Here is a 24,138-nt window from a genome sequence, read left to right as displayed (position 1 = left end):
TCCCACATACTTGGACTCATTTAGTTCTCATTAAGCATACAAGAAAGTGTAGACAAAGATACTGAGATTCTAAACAGTGAAGGAACTGCCCAAGGTCAGAAAGCCTTCCTGTGGCCAAAATGAGACATGCATATAGGTGTCCTTACCTCATTTGTCATATTTCTTTATGTGATACAGAAATTTCCTTTGTAAATAAAGTAATGGATGAAATTCATGTGCTGCATGTAAGTAGTTATGCTAGACAATTCATGCTAACACTGATCTCAAGTGTTGATAGCCAAGGTGAAGTCCAACATACAAATTGTGACTTTAATATTAATAAGAACTTCCAAATTTCACAGGATACAGATAGAGTTGAGTCTGGGGGTTGTAAAGATATTATATAACAGACTGACTATTGAGGAAAAAGAAATATTTGCTTAAATCAAATTGATTTTGAATAATGTGTGGCATCTTAGATTGGCACAAACAAAGCTGTCTTTGGAGGGCATGAGAGTATTGTCTGCATATAGGGACATGTAGGGAGATGCCAGCCCTTGGGATCACAGCAAAACAGGTACAGTAATGAATGGCAGAAGCCAACTGGTGAAGTGACCTTCCATCCCAGGAAACAGTCAGCATTATTAATCTACAAAGTAATTGGTCCCCACAAAGTCCTTCTACATTATTTTAGCAGGTGGCCTTTCAAGAAGTCAGCTAAAATCATGCCTATTCGGCAACAGGCAGCATTTCAACCACCAGAGTTTCCAGTATAAATAGCATGAATTTGGGAATAGAACACTTTAATGTCCCAAACTCCCAGATTATCTTAGGTTTTCAGAGGGTCTAATTGTAAAGAATTCTAAAAGCACAACTACTTTGGTTGGTTTATGATGCAGTAAGACCTAAGTCTGAAAGTCAGAACCTTTTATTGATGCTCTAAATTTTGAGAACTGTGATGTGTTCGAGTGGGACCTTCTCATCCTTTGAGGTTTGCTTCCTGTCTTAAGGAAGAAATATGTACCTTGAAAGGGTAATTCTTTAAAAATTATTTTTAAATTTTATGATATTTTTTAAGCACAAAAATGCTGACAATAATTCCTCTCATATGCATACTCAGATTTAAGAGCTGCTGGATTTTTTAGGTGTAGTGGTTGCATCTACTGAAGGTTTTAAAATATTTCATATACAGTTATAGTCCCAAATTCTTATTTTAATCCCTTCCCTACACCCCTTTCCAACAAAAACTGCTTTTCAGAAGTAAGTAAGAATCCTTTCTAAGCACAGTTTTTTTTTTCTAAGCACAGTTTTATCCTTTTACTGATATGTATGTATCCAAAGAAATACATAGTTCTCCTTTTTTGTGTTTAAAGTCAGCCTGCACCCTGCATATGTAATATTCTTTTTGATTCTTTGGAAGAAAACCTAATACTAACTGGAAGCTTTATCAAAATAGATACCTGGATTAAGTTTATTCATTTCTACTGCTCTATGATATTAACATGATATGAATATGGAATTTTAAATTTCCTAACTGCTGTGCTGAACATTGAGATTGATTTTTCACTTTTAGCGAAAATGATGCAACAAGATTTCTGATAGACATAAGATTTCCGTGGATACATATGATAGGTAGCCTCTAGGCCAGTCTTTTTCAAACTATCATATATTAAGGCATCATGAAATCAATGTAATGGATTGCAACCAACATTGACTAGTATTAACAGTAAAGGTCATAATGTAATGTATTATATAAAATAAAATTTCACTGTACATTATTATAAGGGTAAGTTTTCTAATCAAACTTTTAGCAGGTGCACTGGGTTATGATGTCAGTTGTCTTTCTTACCCAGGATGATACTGAGAGAAGTTTGGAACCCACCATTCCAGGGCATGTGTGACAAATCCCACTGCTCTGCTGAGTCATGGGATATATGTATTTTCAACTTTACTGATTGTTGCGAAATTACTCTTGAAAGTGTGCCTTGAAGGGTACTGAAGACAAGTAATTTCTGAGTGTTGGAAATGAGCAGGGAGCAGGTGTATAATTTTTACTGTAGCACAGTATTGGGTAGTCATGAGAAAAATAATCAAGGTAAGTGCAAAGCGGAGGTTGGGGTCCTTACTAATTTGGTAGGGAAAAAGGCAGGTGAGAAAAATCTAATACTTTATTTGCTGTTAAGGACTTTAGTCTTAGAAAGGGACTAGAATTGTGGTGCTCTCAGCTGTCTACACGTGATGGGACTGGTATTGTAAGTACTGGTTACCATTGGTAAAAATAGATGTTCTCAGTAGCCTATAGTTTTGTATAACTGAGTAAAGTGTGCTGGGTGTATTTGCACACATAACATGTAGGACAGTTCTTTGCTAATGGAAAGTGAAGTGATCCAGTTACCTTGAGTCAGACATACCATCTCAGTCTGTCTTTCATTTTCCACCTGTGATACCTCTATGAATGCAGAGAACTAATAATGGGGGTGGTAAATGGTGGCCAACAGGTTTCCGGATTGAGAGAGAATGGGCAGTGGTGGGTTCTAGAGAGGGCAGGGCTGACTTAAAGGGACAGTGGTGACTCCACTGTAGGGGATTTTCATTTTGTGGCAATGTGAATCCAGTGTTGCTAAATCTTTTCATGTGTTTTCAAAGAGAAAGTAGAAATATTTTAAAAATTAATTTTGTGAAGCCTCTTGATTTTGTTTTTAAAATACTGACACCCACATTTTTTTGTTGTGTTTTATTTTTAGGAAGAGAGAAAGAGTATAAGCAGGGCGAGGGAAGGGGCAGAGGGAGAGGAGAGAATCTTAAGCAGACTCCATGCTGAGTGCAGAAGTGGATGTGGGGCTCGATCTCAGGACCCCAAGATCATGACCTGAAGCAAAACCAAGAGTTGGACATTTAACTGACTGAGCTACCCAGGCACCCCTACTGACTCATGTTTTAAAAAATTAGGCCAAGTAGATTATATCTGAATTTAGTCTGTGGGCTACTAATTTGCAATTTCTGTGTTAGGTGAACAGAATTGTGAATGGCTTAAAATTTTTAAAATCGTGAGAAGTACGGTTGATTGCTTATGCTTCATTTGTCATTTTTCTTGTTTCTAAGTTGATAAATGAGTATTGAAGGATATGTGAAATGCTGAATTATATTAGTCTTTGTTCTTCAGCAGCTAATACAGTCTTGTTGTATAGTAGGTTCATAATAAAATGTTTGTTGGGTGAACGCATAAATGAATAATGAAAACTTACAGCTCCTATGTTCTTTTAGAACTGACGATCTTAAAGTTAAAAGAAGATGTAGTCACTGTTTGTCAGTTTTGTGTTATTTTCTAAGGCTAATAGCAAAAGGAAGTTTCTGCTATACAAGACTCTCCACATGTCACACCCTGACAGTTTTACTGTTCACCAAAATGCCACATAGCTAATTCATGATTTATAAAGAAAGCTCAGCACATTAATAGATTAGATAGTCAGGAGAATGAATAATAAATGGCAAAGCTATGTATACAAAGAAAATATGCATAGCTTTTGGAAAATCATATAACGGGAGTTGGCCCATCTGGAGCCTTTGCTTCCCTAGGGGAAATGAGAGGCCTGAGTGATAATCCTTCAGTCATAAAAGAAGAAAATGAAGTTCCATATGGGGCATTTGATCAAGCCCAGGAAATTGCAGTGCTGAGGAAATTCTAGAACAATTAACACTCTTCCGCACTTAACTCAGTAGGCAGCCCAACTGGATTGGTGGCAGCAGAATGTCACTGAAATTGTTAGTGTTGAGTTTGGAGTTATTGCCATAGCCCTTTCCAACCCTAGCAGTGAAAGCCACCAAAATAAAACATGTAAATGTCCTGATTTTGAAATGAATTCAGAGCCATTTTTAGGTCTTTTTCCTCCCCATTTCCCAGTCCCCTAGTCCCCACTTCTCCCCCCACCCAACCCCAGGACCTGACCCTCTTCTGCAGCAGCCTCCACCTGCTCCTCTTGTTAACTGGTTTCCCTGCTGGCCCAGGTCACAGAGGCACCCATGTGGCCAGCGGGACCCTTGCCATCACTGTCCAGCTGTCCTGTCGGTCTCCTTCCCGATGCTCTAATGACTTCTTTAGGCTACCCATCAACAAAGGGTTTCCAGTCACATGCCCAGCACCACGGCCATCCCTGCAGGTTTGTCTTTAGGTTGGGAGCATTCTTCAGAGGACCATGGTCACAGCTTGGCCAACCAACCCCAGAGTCTTTTTCTTACCCTCCTTCTCCTTCTCAACACCATAATCTCTGTTGAGCGCCTTCAGTACACCAGAAGCTGTTCCAAGGAGTTGATACATATACTTTATTTAATCTTTATCACTACCATATGGGGAAAATGTCATTATCCCCAATTGTTGCAATGAGAAAACAGAGGCTCAGTCATATCTTGATCACCTTTGCCATTTTGAAACTCAACCTCTTTCTTGTTTCCATACCAGCTTGTTGCAGTGAACACTTCAGAGCATATTGGTGTTTTGTTATAAAATGCAGGGTTCCTTCCTTCCCACACTGACAGTGGAAGGAATGGTGGTTGGGTTGTGATTTCACTGTGACATCACACAGAAGACTGAGGGAGGTGCAGGCGGCTATGGAAGCTCATCATCCATTCTGAGTGTTTAGAGATATCTCCTTGGAGAGGTTGTGCTGGCGCTGTCTTGAATCGTGAATAAATAAAATCTTCAAAAAAAAGGAAACTCAGCTGTATTGTAGGAAAATATGTCCTGTGCAGTGTAATTACTCATAATAATATCCTTTTGTTGTAAGACAGCAGCACATCCTCTGGCACCAGTGACCTAATGGGCTCCTTCTTGGTTTTCCAGCCTTGTTTACCACCCCTCCTCCCCACACGTGACTGGCCACATGAACTCTACCACCTGCCAAGGTCTTTTCCAGGGACACTAGCAAAGGCTGTTAGGCTCTGACAGCTGAGATCACTGGAGGCCAGCCATGCAGGGTGGCACCGATCCTGGGACCTGCCACCTCATTTCACCCAGTATGACCTTTCCAATATGACCACTTTTTCTTTGGGCTTTGGAAAGCAACCTGCTCAGTAGTCCATGAATCATTTAGAAAGGTAGCAAGTCTCTTCTTCCCCTACTTTGAAGAGCTTCTGTAGATGCTGGATCAGACATTGCCAAGAGCACCAGTGGGCATTTAGGAGGACTCCAGATCCCAGGAACTGAGATTAGACAAAAGCTTAATTGAGAAAGACTTTTCTAGGTAGGCAGTATAACCAACCGTAGTTAAGGACTTAAAACCTTTGTTAAGCACTCTGAATTGAGAGGTATGACTTCCATGGCCAACTTGTTATTGGCTTATATTTATTTTTATAAATTCAGCCAGAATACTCTCAAATTAGAGCTGCTTTATCCTTTCCCGGAAATCACTCTTAGAAGCAAAAATTATCTTTGAAAATTAATAGTACCTTTTCATCCTGAAAACATTATCAGGCCCTTTCCATTTTAAAGAATAAATTAGAAAAATAAGCAATACTGTGGATTTTTAAAAAGTATACTGTTTTTCTAAGAAAACAATCCTTTTAATTTTTAAAAGAAAATTTAGTTTATTATTATATAATAATATAAATATGAATTTATAAATCTAAATATGATATTATTATATGTAGTTTATGTCTTCTTTATCTTGAGGACAAGATTTAGAAATGAAGGGTTGGAAGTTAATAGAAGAGTTTAATGGTAAAACTTGTAGTCACCATCAATTTAGTTTTTTTGTTTGTTTGTTTGTTTGTTGTTTGTGGTGATTTTGGGGTCAGCCCTGTTGGGTCCCAAGTGATTCTTGGATTCAAAATGGAAAAGGAAAACAAAACAAAACAAAACAAAACAACAACAACAACAACAAACAAAATGGAAAAGGATTCTGGAGGAGTAGTGGGCTTGGATAAGACTCTGAATTTAGTGCCTTGGAAAATGCCCAATTTCTCAAGATCCCCTGTAGCATAACTGCCTGAAGGATGAGAGGCCTGGACACAATAATGGCTTCCACTGGCCTTGTCAGTAGGTGGGTTTTGAACTGGGGGCTTCAGTTACGTCCTCAGCTTTGGAATTCCTGTCTTTATTTCCTTGACCTTATTTTATTTGTAGATAGTTGCAGTGACTTATCCCTTGGCATTCATTTCTATCCCGTAACTACTGTCTTGAGCGGTTGACTTGGTTTAGCTTGGTCTGTAAAGTTTCTTCCCCTTCTTGAATTCTCTTTGCTGAGCTGGGATCACCTGTAGAGTTGCCAGATGGTTTTAACAAAAATACCAGACACTTTAAAAAAGTATAAACTGTATTAAGTGTGCACCCGTATGTCTGTACCCATTTATGTATGGTTGGCGCATGTATATATATATATATATATATATATACACCACACACTCATTTAGAGTACATTAGTGACAATCTGTGTCCCACTTTCATCACATTTGCATTTCAAAATATTCTTTGTGGGAAATGGAATGGCCCCTCAGAGAGGTACCGGTGAATACACTGTGTGGGGTAGCAAAAGGGACTTTGCAGATGTGATTCAGATTGTGGATGTTTAATTAAGGAGATTATCTAGAAGGTCCCAGGCCAATCACACAAGCCCTTAAAAGCAGAGAGCTTTCTGTGGGTGAGGTTAGAGGTGCAGAAGAAGGAGAAATCAGAAATTTAATACAAGCGAGGAACTGACCTGCCACATGGAAAGGATGAGGAGTATGAGCAGCCTATAGAAGCAAAAACCAACCCCCTACTGACAGACAGCAAAGAAACAGAACCTTAATCCTACAACTGCAAGGAATTTAATTTGGCCAATAATCAAGCAGATGAGCTTGGAAGCTGATTCTTCTCCAGGGTTTCCATTCGGGAATGTGGCCCTTGATTTAGGCTTTCTGGGAATCTAAGCAGAGGACCCCTTTGGGCCATGGTATCCCTAAATTTTAGCCAGTATGTACTCCTACAGATCTGTGAGATGATAAATGTGTGTGTGTTCTTAAGCTGCTAAGTATGTGGGGGGTTTTGTGGTGGTTGTTGTTAAAATAGCCAAAGATTAATATATTCATGTTTTGCACCCAGACACACTTAAAAATTAGTCTTATAAAATATTAAGAAATCTTACTGTGCTCATCACTTCATAGAACATTCATGATGATACAGTTGTTTTCATGATAACATTTAATGCACAAACTGAAACAAATTAATGTTTTTAAGTTTGGAACAACTTGTTGGGGAGCTTTATATTGATTCCACTTATCAAGAAACATTATTCCCTTAAAAGAATTGAACATGGCATCCAGAAGAAAATTAAATAGACACACTTTTTCTTTTGGGGGGACATATTTTAATTTCAGACATACCATCAGAAGGAACTTTAGTTGTGCTTAGCTAAACTACATGATGGATTTTGAAAAGGAAGTAATTTTTTAGATTACTTGAGGCCTTTGGGGGTATATTCAGTGTCTGACAGGTCAATTTATTGATTTTGTAAATATTGGAAATACATTGATTATAATAGTCCAGGCCTTCACACTTAGTTCTTTTCCCAAGGGACATTTTATCCTCTGTTTTTTTTTTTTTTTCTTCTTTTTTCCTTTTAATTATTTGAACCCAGCACTATGCTTACACCATTGAAAAAATTTAAAGAGATATTAGAAGACTTACTGCCACCCCCATTCTGCCCTTCCCCTCCATCCTGTTGATAGTTGGGTCAGTGTGTCTATCTGTGTATATGCCTAGTATATCTGGGGGGGAATTCTTTCATATTTTTAAAAGATTTTATTTATTCATGAGAAACACAGAGAAGCAGAGACATAGAGGGAGAAGCACTCTCCATGTGGGGAACCCGATTCAGAACTCTATCCCAGGATCCCGGGATCACAACCTGAGCCAAAGGTAGACGCTCAACCACTGAGCCACCCAGGTGTCCCTGGGGGGATTTCTTTGTGTATGCAAACAAATGCAAACATGTTTCCTCCCCTCCTCTTTACAGGAAAGTTAGCACAAGCTATACACACTGTTCTTCCTTGTTTTCCTCACTTAAGGGTGCGTCCTAGAGCTCTTCCAATATCAGAACACAGAGGGTTGTATAGTAATTCTTTTGGGGTTAGGGAGTAAATTTGCCCTCATTAATGTGACCAGCTTTCTTTAGATGGCTACTTGGATAGTTTCTGATGTTTTTCGTTTACAAACATTGCTATATATTGCATGTGCATCTGTGTGATAAAATCTTAGAAATGTGATTGTTGGGTTGAAGGTAAATGTATTTGTAATTTTGATAGTTGTAATTTGATAGACCATAATATTGCTATTTAAATTTTTTTCTTTTAGTCTCTCACCAGGAATGTCTTAAGGAAATTATTTCCCTACAGCAAATGTGGCCATGTAGCTTATCTTTCAAACTTTGGAAAGTGAAAGTGACTCTATTAATAAGCACACTGGCGCAACTGGCATGAGCTAGGACTTTGCTGGCAACCTGGGACATATCTTGACTTAACTTGTAATGTTATCAACAGAATGTGCTGTGAAACTTTCACATTTTTCCCCAGGGACCTTGAATGGAATTAATGTTCAAAAATAATGAGTTAATGAGACCAGCCTTTTAAAGTAAAGTTACTGATGATGGCTGGGCAACAATGTGAATGTACTTAATGCCACTGAACTGTGCACTTAAATGTGGTTAAAATAGTAAGCTGTATGTTGTGTATATTTTATCACAATAAAACAACACTAATTAAGATACCAATACATGAAGCTATGTAGATCAATCTCAAGCAGTTACAAATAAGGAAAGAAGGCAATTTCAAAAGGCTACATGTCATATAATTTGATTCATAAGATATTCTTGGAAAATGTGAAACACTAGGAACAGAAAATAGATCAGTGGTTTCTAGGAGCTGGGAGCATTAGGAGAGTTGACTATAAAGGAGCAGAGGCAAGTCTTGGAGGGTGATGGAACTATTCTATACCTTGATTGTAGTAGTCATTACATGTATGCTGTGTAATGTGCTTGTCAAAACAGTTTAGCTATATACTCAAAGGGGTCTATTTTGCTATATGCAAATTATGCCTTGATCAAAATACATGAAAAAGAAATAGAATTTAAAAAGCAAAGCTACTCAGTATTGTGTCCCTTGCTTTGCTTTGGCAAAGATGTCATGCCCAATTTGGTATTTTGTTCTGGGCAAGGGTAGCATGACCTGAGTGGCATTTGCCACTGGGCCTTTTGCCCAGTGCCCATTTGTGTCGCTTGCATTTTTCTAGTTGGTGGTGGTCCTGTTGTCTCAAGAAAGTCTGGCTCTGTGCCCAGGAATCTCACATATGCCAGTGTTGGGAGTCTAGGGCCAGCCTGGCTGGTAAGTTTGCCATTGCAAGGCTCACGTGGGTACTAATAGATCTCCTCCTCTGCTCTACCTAGAAGGAGTGAGGAAGTCAGTGTGTGTGTGTGTGTGTGTGTGTGTGTGTGTGTGTGTGTGTGTGTATGAGAGAGAGAGAGAGAGATCTGAGGATTCTATCTCATGTCTCTTGGGGTTGGGAAAGGATTCATGTGCTCTGAACCAGTTTAGGCTATGACCGAGGGTACCTGTTGATGGTCAGGGTAGAAGAAGGGGATGAGGAGATAGTATGTAAAGGAGACAGAATCAGTTTGGGAAGATGAGAAAGTTCTGGAGATGGATTGTGGTAAAGGTTGCATAACAATATGAGTGTACTCAATGCCACTGAATTTTACACTTAAAAATGCTTAAAATGGTAAGTTTTAAGTTATGTATGTTTTCCCATAAAAAGAATCTTAAAAAATCAAGTCCTAGGAGAGTAAGGTGAAGCAGGTGTGCCTCAGCAGCAAAGCGCAGGCAGGGTAACCTGCAGCCTCCCTCAGGTGATCACAGGGAGGCCACCAGTGCTGCGATGAGGGCAGGTTCCACATCTGTGTATATCATCTCTCACTTCTTGTCCATAGAGGGTCGTGGCTAGCAAAGGCAAATGCGCTATAGTTCTCTGAAGTTGGGTCGTCTTAGTATCATGCATGCTGTCCTGGGGGTGAAGGTAAAGCCAACGTACTGAGCACCCTGGAGCCTGAGAGCAGGCTCTGCAGGCAGTGTCTGCTGGTAGATCTGTCCTTTTCTGTTTCTCTAGAGAGCCGTAAGTTGTCACTTGGTCCTTCTTGAACCACCCCCCCCAAGTCTTGCCCCCCGCCCCGGGGAAGGTCTTATGAATTGCAGATAGTTCTGGGGGCTTTTCTGCTCCTGCTCAGTCAGGTCTTGGCTGGCTGCAGCATGGGTCCTGTCACTACCAACTCACTCTGGTCTGAGGTGGGAAATGTAGGTGAGAAGCCTCAGGCTCACTCCACAGTCATCTGGTGCAAGACATGCCCCTTAATTTTCTTGGCATTGGCACAGGAGGGAGGAGGCAGTGGTGAATGGGTTGGGTCTCTCTTGGCTACACGGATTACCTAGTGGGGCTTCATTGAGCTTCTGATGCTGTATTTAACAAAGCCCCTGATTTAGGGTTTACTCATCTTACAGTATAATACTCTCATAATATTCTTAATACTGATAATACTCTTTCTACCTAGGACTTAAGCAAAGGCCATGGGCTGGGCTGGAGTCTACAACTCTGAGATTACACTCAACACTCTACACTCAACACTGTGAGTTCTAGACATCATGAGGGCCCATGGTGTCTTCTTCTGTCTCAGTGAAGTGTGAGGGCCTCCACTCTGCATCCTTTAGGATCCTGTCCACCTCTCCAGCCCTTCACAGATGTCTAACTTCTCTCATACATTGGGTGACTGTCACTTGGGCTCGAGCTAATCCCCCTGCAACATACATTGTTATTCACATACAGTGTCCATATTATATAATTGTGCTGTCCAATACCTACAGCCAGAAACTACATGTGGTTACTGAGTAGTTAAAACGAGATTCACTGCAAATACAAAATGCATACCAGATTCTGAAGACTTAGTATGAAAAAAAATGTAAAATGCCTCCTTTATTGAAATGTTGAAATGATAACATTTGGGATATATCGGGTGAAATAAAATACATTATTAACATTCATTTCACTTGTTGGATTTCACTCTTCCAAATGTGGCTACTAGAAAATCTAAAATTACACATATGGCTCACATTATATTTCTGTTCGTCAGCACTTTTCTAGGGCAGCAGTGCCACCTGGAAGCTTGGGGGAAAGTCAGATTTTTACGCCCCATGCCAGGTCCAAGGACTCAGACTATGGGGTGGGGCCCAGGGAGCTGTACTTCACAGGTGATTTTGGTTCATGCTTAAGTTTGAGATCAATGGCTCTAAAGCCACACTGTTTCAGTGAGTTTCTAGGTCCCTGGTTATTTTATTGGAAGCATTTACAATGGAAGGAAATGAATAAGAGGGAAGAGCCAACCAGTATCAGTGAATGGATGCTGGGTTATTTGTGGAACTACTGTCAGGGAGTGACTTTTATCAGTGGGGCTATACACATTGACTTTGGATCACAGCTCACTCCAAAATGGGCTGTATGATGCCCCCTAGAACAGCAGCATTTGTTTGGACTCTTGCTTTGCTCTGGGTTCTCTTGGTCTCTCTCTGCTCTTTTACTCATCTGGCCTGTGACCCCCTTTATTTCTCTTCTGTGTCCAGTCCCATGTTCAGGGGGCTTGATGATGGAGTTTGGCTTTCCCTTTTCTTTGTTCCCTGAAACGAAGGCTTGCGCTCATCCTGGGTTTTTCCTACTACTTGATGCACTTGAATTGATGATTATTGAGGAATCCTGTGAATTCGCTGGATTCTGAATGGTTTCTTCATTCTGCTTAGACAGAAAGGAAAAGAAGATGTTCAGAAGACTATGTTAAGGGAAGAGTGTGAGTTTGCAGTGATTTTTGAAATTTTACATAGTTAAGTCTCTTAAGGGAAAATCAGACTCCCCAAGATGTCTTTCCCTCCCTTCATTCCTCATGGGAAAAATTTGACTTCTTCCTAATAAAAGGGGTCCTTATGAGAGTTCTGCATCTGGTTTTGATGAGACCACATGTATTTTGAGCAAATCACTTGCCTTTTCAGTGCTTCCAACTCACAGTCTGCAAAACAGACTTAATGGTTTCCAGTGCTGCATACAGCTGGCAGCTCACTCCTGGATTGTGTGTAGAAGTACATCGTACATATGGTACAGTGGTTAAGGTTGCCCGAATTGCCTTTGACATCTAATGAAGCTAGATGGGTTCTTTTTGAATCTTGGTGATCTCATTTGTAAAAGGTGATAATGTAGGACCTAGTACTTTCTATAAGCCCCATGTGGCCAGATATGTGTAGTAATTTGCACTTTTTCAGATTTCTGGGTTGTGTCTATACTACAAGAAAATGACATTCCAGGAGGGCCTTGGGCAACACCCTGCAATCACATGCATTAATAGTTCTGAAATAAAACATATGGGCATCTTCGCTAAAGTGAGATTGAAAAACGACTATATATAGCTTCATATCAGTTTAGGTAATGTTTTGCCATTAAATGATTTATAAAAACAGTCAGTTGTCAGATCTTTTGGTATTCAGGATTGTGGATAAGGGATTGTGGACTTTGGTAGTGACTGTGTTGTTTGAAATAACGGAATAAACTCAGATTAGCAAATGCACAGCTTTGGTTTATTTTGGAATGGTTGAGGAATGCCCTGGGTTGGGAGGGGATTCCAAAATGCTGAGACTTATGTCAACCTTTAATGGTTGATATTGATGCCAGCAACCTAAGAATACTGTATGTCAGTGTGCAGAAGGATATATGGATGTTCCCAGACATTGGTGACTAATGTTGTGGTTTCTATTTTTAGATAGGAAAAAAAATCATTTGAATACATCCTTGAATCTGTGTATACATACGTGCTCTACAGAGTTTTACTTCTATGAAAATATAACCCCAAGTTATTACAAAAACACACAATGATAGGTTTGCTGTGATGATTGAATATGATACTGTGTGTACAGTGGATACACAGCACAATGGATAGCACAGTGTGTGGTCCTTAGAAACTCAATAAATGTTAACTGTGTATTATTTTGTTATTATAATTATAGATACTCATAAGTTACATTGCTTATTCTTACACCAAATAAGATTATTCTTTATCAAAATCTGCTTCTTATGTTTTAAAATGCTTTCAGCGAGGAGGAAATTATATTCTTATATTTTTTAAAGCTTATCTTAGATTTTCCCGGGATTTTAACTTCATGACCTTGGTAATTTTATGTGTAAACATAAATGGTGGTTAATTTTGTGTGCCAATTTGGCTGGGCTATGGTGCCCAAATACTTGGCCAAACATTATTCTGGATGTTTCTGTGAGGGTGCTTTTTGGACAAGATTAACATTTAAATTAGTGGACTTTGAATGAAGCAGATTGCCTTCCCTAATATGGGTGGGCCTCATCCAATCAGTTGGAGGCCTAGATAGAACAAATGCTTGCCCTCTCTCATCACCTCCCCCCTAACCCCAAACCCCTGCCCTACCCTCCCAGCCCTGGCAAGAAGGAATTCTGTCAGCAGATGGCTTTTGGACTTATGTTGCAGCATTGGCTCTTCCCTGGGTCTCCAGCCTACTGGCCTACCCTGTAGATTTTGAACTTACCAGCCTCCATAAATGCATGAACCAATTCATTAAAATCAACTCATCAGTCTCTCTTGCTGTCCTTTTCCATCTATGTCCCCGTGCATGAGCACACACCCTCACACACCTTTTTGTCCTACTGGTTCTGTTTCTCAAGAAAACCCTGATGAATGCACCTTCTCTTAACTTCATTTGGTTTCTTAACTTATACAATAAGAGGATGGAGGATTATTTCCAAGGTTTCCTGTAACAGTGTGAGAAGACATTTGGATCTAAAGCAGTTGGATTTGGTATTTGGAAGATGTCCAAGATGGCTCAGGCCATCCACTGGGAGGATGGGGCAGAAAAGGGAGTGGGGCCTTGGCCAGGGGGATGGAGACACTGAGCTTAGTTTAGAGCTGGTGATGGCCTGAGGGGAATCCATAGGGAGGTATCCAGAGGGCACTTGGGTTATTGTTATCACAGGATGATGGTGAGTTATAGAGAGATGTTCATTGACATAGGACATAGAACCTTACCCTGTTGCATAGAGCACAGTCCCTTGTGCAAACTCTGGGCAGGCGGAGCCAGCTTGCCTACATCAGGACCCACAGGGGAACCCAACAGCTGGGGCTTCTACTCAGTGCATCATAGTAAAGATGCATAGTAAAGATCCCAGTGTCCTGGAGACTGTGGCCACAGGCCTGCCTCCTTACCAGATAGGAATAACTGGGACATAAGAATCCCTGAATATTTACTCTGGCCCCTGAGGAATGTTGATCACTTTCCTGAGCATAGGATCCTCAAACAGAACCGGCCTCAAGTGGCCTGAAGTCTGTTCCTCCAGAGGCTGATGCTCCACTGGAAGGCCTGAACTGGAGAGGTTTATTGTCATTTTTCCCTTTGTTAATAGTGGCAATAATAATAGCTGGGTTTACTGATGATTGTTTAGTTTTAGTCACTTTAGAGCTGCACTGTTCCACTGAGAACCACTGGCCCTAGGGAACCATTAAATTTAAAATTAATAACATTACATAAAATTAAAATTTTAATTCTTCAGTCCCATTGTCCACATTCCAAGTGTTCTGTAGTCTGATGTAGCACATGGCTTCCACGATGGACAACACAGGTAGGGAACATTTCCATTATCACAGAAAGTTCTGTTGGACAGTGGTGTTCTAATCTAGAGCATTGTACAATTCTCTCATACATTTTATTTTTTTATTTATTTATTTATTTTATTTATTTATTTTTTATTGATGTTCAATTTACTAAAATACAGAATAACACCCAGTGCCCGTCACCCATTCACTCCCACCCCCCGCCCTCCTCCCCTTCTACCACCCCTAGTTCGTTTCCCAGAGTTAGCAGTCTTTACGTTCTGTCTCCCTTTCTGATATTTCCCACACATTTCTTTTCCCTTCCCTTATTTTCCCTTTCACTATTATTTATATTCCCCAAATGAATGAGAACATATAATGTTTGTCCTTCTCCGACTGACTTACTTCACTCAGCATAATACCCTCCAGTCTCTCATACATTTTAATGTGGAAATTATTATCTTCATTTTTTTTAAGATGGAGCTTGAGCTAAATAACTGGCCTGAAGTGACAGCTTATAAGTGACAGAGCGAGGAACTCAAACCTCATCTCTCAGACTCTCCTGGAGCCCCTGAGAACCCACTGTGTTTGGACTTGTCAGCCTATGGGTTGTGGTGAGTGATGAACATGCAGGGAGTCTTCCCTTGCTGTGGGCCAAGGATGGAAGCCCTGTAAAAAGGTAGAGAAGAGAGGAGAGAGAGGAGGACATGGGAGTTCCAGAAGGACTCAGCCTCTGATACTACCCAGTGCAGTACAGGGAATTAGGGTGTCTCTGGGATTTGGTGGCATGAGGTCATTGATCTTTGCCAGGGTGGACTCAGTGCAGTGAAAGGGAAATAAGTTGGATCTCAGGGCTCTAAGGGCTGAATGGGGGATAAGGGAGAGATGTGAAAGAGACAGGGGCATCTAGAGAGAGACTTGGGATCAAAGGACACAGGGTGTTTTTAGGGCCGAGGAGGCCTAACCCTATTGACAGACCGATATAAAGCCTGTCTGTAGAAGCCAGGCTAAGAGTAACTTCAAGGGGGCACAGTGAGGATGTTGGCAACCCTGGGGCCCATGCCCTATCTGAATGGGCAGCAATCAAACTACCCCAGGTGACTGTTACCAGGAGGCCATGTTAACTTTCCCTGCTGGATACCAGACATCTGGATTCATGTGTGAAGTGTCCGTAATTAATAAGCACGTAAAAATGTGATAACATTTTTTCTCTGATAAACACATATCCCATTGCTGAGAAATGTGAATGTACTTAATGATGTAATCTACCATATACCTAAAAATGGTTAAAATGGTAAATTTTATTGTATTTTTAAAAAAGATTTTATTTATTTATTCATGAGAGACAGAGAGAGAGAGAAGCAGAGACATAGGCAGAGGGGAAAGCAGGCTCCCTGCGGGGATCCTGATGCAGGATTTGTTTCCAAGACCCCAGGATCACAACCTGAGCTGAAGGCAGACACTCAACCACTGAGCCACCCAGGTATCCCCAAGTGGTAAATTTTATGTTTCGTGTATTTTACACACCCCTCACCGCAATGTCCCTAGGCTGTTTTGACACACAGGTTAGAGTTTGTGCCTTTTGGTCTAGGGAGATAGGTCAGTGGAGAGCAGTGGCTCTGTATCTTGACTGAACAATAGAATCCTAAAGCCCAGGCCATGCCCTGGAACAGTTAAATCAGAATATCTGGGGGAGGGACCCAGGCATGTTTCAAATGAACACGTGGTTTCTGTGTTCAACCAGCATTGAGAGCCTCCAGCATAGAAGATGCAAGAATTGTTGGATAAAGACCCTGAAGAGATAGGGATAGCCTAAGAGCCCAGGTAGAGGGGACTTCTCAGCTTCTAGGACTGTAGGCACAACAGTGAGGATGTGTGTGCACATTATGTGTAAGATTAGCAGCAATAGGCTCTTACTGTAAAAGGACAGAGATTTCTATTATGTCCAGAATGGGAGTTTAGCTCTTGCTTAACTTCTCCAGTTTCATAGTGGGATGAGAGATGAACCTGCCCAGCCACATTGTCCTGTGTCTTTATGTTCCTACAAGTCCCTCTGCCATCTTAGAAACTAGCTTTGTATAAATGTGTTGTAAAGCCTAAGTGTCACAGCTCTTCGTGACAACCTTTTAGAAGTCCCTTTACCTTTCAGTGTCTATCCCAAGAAGCTACAAATTCATCTTGGAGAAAATGGAAAATCAGAGAAAAGAATTTGTGAGCGAAGAGATGAATCAGGATAAAGATTGAAGTCTAAACATAGCCACTGACAGAGCTCTTAGTGAATGGAACAAATCCAAAGTATTTACTGAATTTGGACAGTTATTTCAAAAAAATATAATTATCACTTTATGTACAAGAACATTAAATGTCCGTTAATTATTAAACATTCGAAGAGTGCATTTGGAGTAGACAAAGACCTGAGGTGTTCCTCAGAGAAAGCATTTTTATTAAAGGGGAGTATATTTATATATACTAAAAATTAGAGAAGGTTTTGGATAATTCGGGTGGGTGGAGTTGAATTTACCCCCTGAATGAAATGTGATTTGATGTAAGCTGATGCTTAAAATGCTAGTTTAGTATGAGAAGCTCCTTTACAGCATGAAGATGTTGCTCATTCAGCTTGCCTTGTAATCAAAAGCAATTGTTTGTGGAACAGCTTTGCCGTACTTTGATTCAATTGGTTTTGGACCAGATTCTAATCAAGGGATGCAAATACTTTCTTGTCAACAGTTTCATCGGCTTAGATATGTCTGCGAGGGAGATTTATATTGATTCCCTGTAATTTAAGATGCTTTGTCAGGCACACGTTACAAAATTCTCGAGGCCAGGAGAGCATGGGAAGCTGGGGTTCTATGTGCTTGGGCTAGCTGCTGGTTTCAGAAGGAGTCAGGGAGACTCAGCAGCACAGGAAAATCCTTGCTTGATAGTTAAGGCCTCTGGGGATGAATTCTCATCTTGCCCCAGACCTAACCAGTGAAAAAAGCTTATGGAAATGAGACCAAGATAGTGACACCTTTTTAGAAAAGGGATAAAGGTAGGAGGAAATTTTAGGGAAGCACATACAATTCAGATATACAGCTAAGAAGTTTTTAAAAAATTTGAGGACACCTGGGCGGCTCAGTGGTTGAGCATCTGCCTTCAGCTCAGGGAGTGATCCCGGGGTCCTGGGATCGAGTCCCACATTGGGCTCCCCACAGGGAGCCTGCTTCTCCCTCTGCCTATGTCTCTGCCTCTCTAATGAGTAAATAAATAAAATCTTAAAAAAATTTTTTTGGTCTCATTAATGGAGTCTGTCACTAGCTTCTCATTCCCAAGAAAATAACCCCCAGCAAACTCTTAAGATGTGGATGAGGCTTAGTGGTGTTAGTGTCGGGTGATGGGTGATGGGTGATAGGTATGGAGGAATCAGTGAATTGGGGTCATCACATGATAATGGTTGGGTTGTGTGTCCCAGAGGCCTCTGTTTGGGTGCCCACAGGGACCAGACGGTCACCGTGCAAGGGTCTTACTGGGAGGATGAGGATGGGTGGTTGCCACCTTCCACCTTCTGTTGAGGGGACAGTATGAGGGTGAGGATGGATAGGCAGGGGAGCGGTACTACTCCCAAAGAGGGCTGCTATGCAAAGAGGGCCCCCCTCAGTGGGCCTTCTGTGTCCTGTTGCCTCATTTCCAATGTCAGTCAGAAATCTGGGTGATTTATGGAGAATTCCCTGATGGATGTTTGTTGATAAATGAGTTTATGTCATTACATTGTGAGAGTCAAATAAAACACCTCTGTAGGACAGAACTGGCCCCCTGCCCTGTTTCTTAACTAGGGGCTTGTGGAAGGAGGACACCAGGACCTTCTGCCCATGTGGCATTGTGAACCTATTGGGAGATGTCTGGTGGTTTGGGGCTTCACTGAGTGATTCATTCATTTGACACTTGTTGACTAACCATTCTGCAGGCACAAGGTGGGTTGGGAGCATGGGGATATCAGACAAGGAGATTATAGAGTTCTAGGGCTTTGGAAGGAACTGGTATGTTCGCAGAGTGATGTGTTTCTATGGGATTAGAGAAAGTCCATGTGGGAGAATGGAGGTATGGAGAAGGGGTATGATATTGGCAAGTAAAATAGTGGCTTGAGAGCAAGGGCTTTGTGGTTCAGGTTGTGCTGTGTGGGCAAAAGGGAACCCTCTGCAGAGAAATGACATGATCACATTCACATATTTCAAAGAAGCCTCTGGCTGGTGCTGGGCAGAGTTGCTGGACGAGACATGAGGCCTGGCCAGCAGTCAGCAGGTGAGCTGGTGCATGCTCAGTTTAAGGGATAGATTTAAAAATTGGATTTTGGTTCATTTAAGACTGCAACTATGTTAACATGTGCAGTTGGGTTTGGTGGGGCTGTTGGTCATATAGGAGAAGATGTAGTGAATGTGGCCAAGCCCCGTGTGTGAGCCAGACTTGCCTGTGCTATCTGGCACAAGCCAGGCAAGTGTTTTTACTTGACTTCTGAGTATATTTTCTCTGGTTTATATCTTTACAGGTCGTATAGCAGTTATGAAACTCAGCTGAGCCTCTTCATTTTCTGGCATTTTATCTTGACTCTTAGCCTTTCTCTTGCTTTGGTTGGTAGGAGATTCCATCTTAGCTAATTTTTTACATTTTCTTCCCTCCTTCCACTTTGTGCAAATGTCTCGGGGTTGGAGGTGGCACTCAGGCAGGAGGGACTTCCCTCTGGTCATGGGTCTTAAGTCCACAGCAGTCACCTCTGAGAAGCAGTAGAGTCTCTTTGGGTTAATCACTCTGTTCTCTGTCTTCTGCCCTGGGAACCTGTCAACCTAAGGGCTCAGCCCAGGTCCCACCAAGGGCTTCCTTCCCAGGGTCTGCTGGCTTTAGAGCAAGGCCAGACAGAGCCCACCCTCCTCCAGGAACCCAGCCCTCCCTCCTTCGCAGGCATGAGAAATTTACTTTGGGGAAGTCCTTTAGTCACCCATGCCCATTGGCTATAGTTCTCACTGGGGGCTTCTTCTTTGCCTGAAAACTCCTTCCGTCCGTGGGTTTAGGATTTGGAAACAGAAGCTAGGAAGGGAAGTGTCTTACAGGCAGCACTTGCTCTCCTCCTTCCAAGTTACAGACCTCTCCTGAGATAGGACAGCATGGAGCTGGTGACCTGCCCAGGGGAGGCAGGCAGAGAGGGAAAACCAAGGAAATAAATGATTATTTTGACAGATGTGTGTTCAGTGGCTTATGGATGTAACCATTTCCTTTTGGAACCTTTATTTTTTTTTTAAATTTTTTATTTATTTATGATAGGCACACAGTGAGAGAGAGGCAGAGACACAGGCAGAGGGAGAAGCAGGCTCCATGCACCAGGAGTCCGACGTGGGATTCGATCCCAGGTCTCCAGGATCGCGCCCTGGGCCAAAGGCAGGCGCTAAACCGCTGCGCCACCCAGGGATCCCCTTTTGGAACCTTTAGATCCAAAAGGGAGCAGATATGAGGACTGGGGAGGAGGGAGAAGAAGAGGGGAATTCAGGACCTGCCTGGCTGAGCAGCCTTTGCCAGCAGATGGGAGGGGAGGGGAGTGGTCAGAGGGGAAAGGAGATGGTTTCCACCTGCTGCTCATGGACAGGAATGGGGAGATTTCACCTTGGGGATGGATGCTCATTAGGAGTGCTGGTGTCCTGGGCTGCCTGCCCTAGTAAAGAGATTTCCTCCCCTTACCTCCCCCAGGGCTCATAGGAGGGGAATGCCCAGCTCTGAAGGACAGTGTTCATAGCTGTGCATGCTGCCTTGCTCTTTCCTTAAGGGTGAGAACAGGTTGTGAGCTCCAGTGGGAGGCGGGAGAGGAAGGCAGGCCTTGGCACAGCCTCCTCCATATGCAGGGAATGAAGAAAACTGGATGTTAGCAGCACTGAAAACAGTAAACAGATTCCATGCCTGTCACATTTCCAGGAAGGTGCTAATGGATATTTCTTTCATATTTGTATTTTCAGTAGTTCATAGCCACTCCCATTGCTTGGCTTGAGCCTGGATGGTTCTAGGACTCTGTCTGGCTGTCAGCCCCCCACCAACCCACCCGTGCGCCTCTGGGCCTTTGGAAGACTCTAGACCTGGCTGCTTTTATCACACTCCTGCTGCCCCAGCAGAGCACTTACCACACTGTGTGTGAAGCGTCAGCATTACTTGGTTAGTGGCCTCCATTCCCTTTAATGGCTGGAAGGTCCTTGAAAGTGGAGGTGGGGCATCTTGTTTTCTGTTTTATACCCAGTGCCTTGCACAGAGATGAGCAAGCTCTTTCACAGTGTTGGAGATTAGCTTTCTGACGAGGTGGCACTTGGCCTGAAGGTGACTTTGGCTACTTATGTTCTGGGTCCCATCTTCTCTTTCCTCCTCAGAGACCTCACACATCAGTGATCTCCTGTCTTTCTCTTTGATGGCTTCCTCCTGTCAGAATTTTTTTTTAAGATTTTATTTATTTATTCATGAGAGACACAGAGAGAGGCAGAGACATGGCAGAGGGAGAAGCAGGCTCCCTGTGGGGAGCCTGATGTGAGACTTGATCCCAGGATCCCGGGATCACGTCCTGAGCTGAAGGCAGACACTCAACCACTGAGCTACCCAGGTACCCTCTAACAATGTACTTGATGCTAAACCCAATGGAACATTTTCAGGACTTATTTACTTAGCTTATGGGAAGTATCTGACACTGGTGCATGCTCTTCTTACAAATGCTGACTTCATTCTCCTGTGTTCCCCACAGCCCTCCAGCTGTTCTTTCTCAGTCTCCTTTGCGGACTTCTCTTCCCCTTCAAGAGTTCAGTTCTGAGCCTTCTTCTCTTTTCCTACTCCAGGCTCATCCTGGGTGGCTTTGCTGATTTCCATATTTAAATAACCTTCTGCAAACTGAAGACTTCCAAATACATGTTTCCAGTCAGTATTTCCTATCACCAGATTCCATACGACCACTCAACTTCCAGCACGTTGACTTGAGGATCTCCCACACTTGGCCTCCTCATGTCATACCCAGCCAGTCCTGCTGCTGAGTTTCCTATCAGGCTGATGGGCACTGCCCTCTTGGATACCCATTCAGTCATGTCAAGACCCACAGCTCATCCCTGACCTCAGATCCGAGCATCACCAATTTTTGATGTTTGACCTCCTAAATGGCCACGAATCTGCCCTCTCCTCCTTTTCTCAGCTATCACTGTCCTCTTCCATGCTCTTCCAAAATGTCTCTCCTCCTTGCCATGCTCATTCAATCCAGTCTCAGGCTGCAGCTGGAGCTGCCTTCCCAAAATGCACCCTGGGGTGTGCCCCGGCTCTGCTGAACACCCATCACCAGCTTTCCGTGGCCCTTAGGGTAGGATCAGGCCGCTTAATATGGGGACCAGACCCTTGCCCAAATGCACATATTCATCTCTCATTTCCTTTCATAGTCTTTGCTTGGGACACTGAACGGTGTTCAATTCCTGAAAAACTGCTTTCTTACCTCTGAGCCTTTGCCCATGCTTTAATTTCTTTCTGGATACTCGTCATGAGGCCTTTGGCTTTTACTCTGAGTGGGATGAAAAGCCGTTGGAGAGGTTTGAAGGAAGGGGTGACACAATCTAATTTGTATTTTAAGTCTCTCTCTGGGGTGCCTGGGTGGCTCAGGTGGTTGGGTGTCTGCCTTCAGCTCAGGTTATGATCCTGGGGTCCTGGGGTCAAGTCCCACATGGGGCTCCCTGCTCAGCGGGGAGCCTACTACTTCCTTTCTCTCTGCCTACTGCTTCCCCTGCTTGTGCTCTCTCTCTCTCTCTGTAAAATAAATAAAATCTTAAAAAGTCTACCTTTGTTTGCAGGGTTGAGATTAGACTGTAGGGCATGATTTGGGAGACCTTGTACGAGGCTGTTCCAGAGATCTCATTGACAGAAGACAGTGGTTCAGGTTGAGGGTGGCTGTGGAGGTGGGGTGAGGTGATCAGATGCTGGAACTGTTTTTGAAGGGATTCTTGACAGAACTGGATGACAGAGGTGTCTGCATGTTACCTGTCCTAAGTCAACTGGATGGATGCACTTGCTGTCAATGAATGTGCAGGCAGATGGTGAGTGGAGCAGATATGGACAGAGTGGTGGGGTTGGATGGGAAGAGAAGCAGCTTAGTTTTGGGTGTGCTGAACTTGAGATGTGTTGGATGCCTCTGTGGGTGTGGCAGGCAGAATAATGGACCCAAGGATGCTTATGTCAGAAGGTACTCTGCAGATGTGATTAAGTCAAGAATGCTGAGGTGGGGAGGCTATCCTGGGTTATGCAGGTAGGCCCTGTGTCATCACAAGGGTCCATGTAGGAGGGAGGTGGGCATGCCAGTCAAGGAGAGAGCTGTGATGACCAAAGCAGAGGTTGGGCGAATTGCTCAGAAGGTGGAAGAAGGTGACACAAGTCAAGCAATGCAGGTGGCCTTGTACATTTTCTGAAATCCATTTTCCAGCTTCTAGCTGGAGAAGCCAAGATAAATAGATTCTGTCTTGGAGTTTCTGGAAGGAGCACAGCTCTTGCTGACACTTTGATTCTATCCTGCAAGACTCTGACCTCTAGAACTGCAAGATAATAAATTTGTGTGTTGTTTTAAGCCACTAAGTTATACTTTGCTTCAGAAGCAGTATGAAACTAGTACAGTGCAGATGTGGAGGAGATATCCTTTCTGTCTTTCTCCTTTCCTTTCCTTTCCTTTCCTTTCCTTTCCTTTCCTTTCCTTTCCTTTCCTTTCCTTTCCTTTCCTTTCCTTTCCTTTCCTTTCCTTTCCTTTCCTTTCCTTTCCTTTCCTTTCCTCTCTCTCTCCTAAGATTTTATTTATTCATGAGAGAGAGAGAGAGAGAGAGAGCGCAAAGGAAAGCTAGAGGGAGCCCAAGCAAGAGGCAAGGAGAGGGAGAAGCGGCACCCCGGCCAAGCAGGGAATCTGATGCAGGATCATGACCTGAGCTGAAGGCAACTGCCTAAATGACTGAGCCACCCAGGTGCCCCTGAGTAGATAGCCTTCTATAAAATTTGAGGCTTAAGGATTCTTGCCTTTCCGACCTTTAGCTGTCACTCATTGCTAGTCAAACCCTAGCCTAACTTGGATGCCCATTTGGCATCCTCAGCTGTCCTGAACAGTAAAAATCCAAGAATAATTTTTTTAGCGAGTAAGCTGAATATATTCCACAAAATCTACAGGGTAAGTTTCCTGCCTATCATTGGAAGATAGGCATGCCTACAGCATAGTCAATAGGTAGTGTACCCATTTTGCTTTATACAGAACTTTAATATCTACTACAACATGGCTGCAGATTGTAGAAAACTAGGAAAAAAGTCATATTCTGAAGAAGGAATGGTGAAAGCTGCAAGACATTTTTAAGTTGTAGTAGGGAAGGGTGCAGAAAAAAATAAAGAGACAGTTGTATTGGAGATGATAGTTTAGGGGCAAACAAATCTTTAAACCACAGTGGTTAACACGATGACATTACCCCAATGACTGATGTTCATTTAAAATGACCAA

At 42.5% G+C, this 24,138-nt stretch overlaps 1 protein-coding gene across 8 annotated transcripts in view; it reads left to right on the top strand.

Moving 5' to 3' along the window:
* The window catches only part of MTUS2 (microtubule associated scaffold protein 2), a 589,535-nt gene that overhangs the window by 147,662 nt on the left and 417,735 nt on the right, over positions 1–24,138 (top strand). For 6 of the 8 annotated variants that reach the window (XM_038573369.1, XM_038573373.1, XM_038573374.1 and 3 more), the window contains one exon: positions 15,120–15,256. The exons of the other annotated variants lie outside the window; for them this stretch is intronic. The gene's annotated coding sequence lies outside the window, so the exon portion shown is untranslated. The remainder of the gene's footprint in view (positions 1–15,119; positions 15,257–24,138) is intronic. 8 annotated transcript variants of the gene reach the window in all.

This window comes from Canis lupus, chromosome 25, assembly GCF_011100685.1.
Source record: "Canis lupus familiaris isolate Mischka breed German Shepherd chromosome 25, alternate assembly UU_Cfam_GSD_1.0, whole genome shotgun sequence".
Classification (NCBI taxonomy): Eukaryota; Metazoa; Chordata; class Mammalia; order Carnivora; family Canidae; genus Canis; species Canis lupus.
This window is presented reverse-complemented; position numbering and strand designations above follow the sequence as displayed.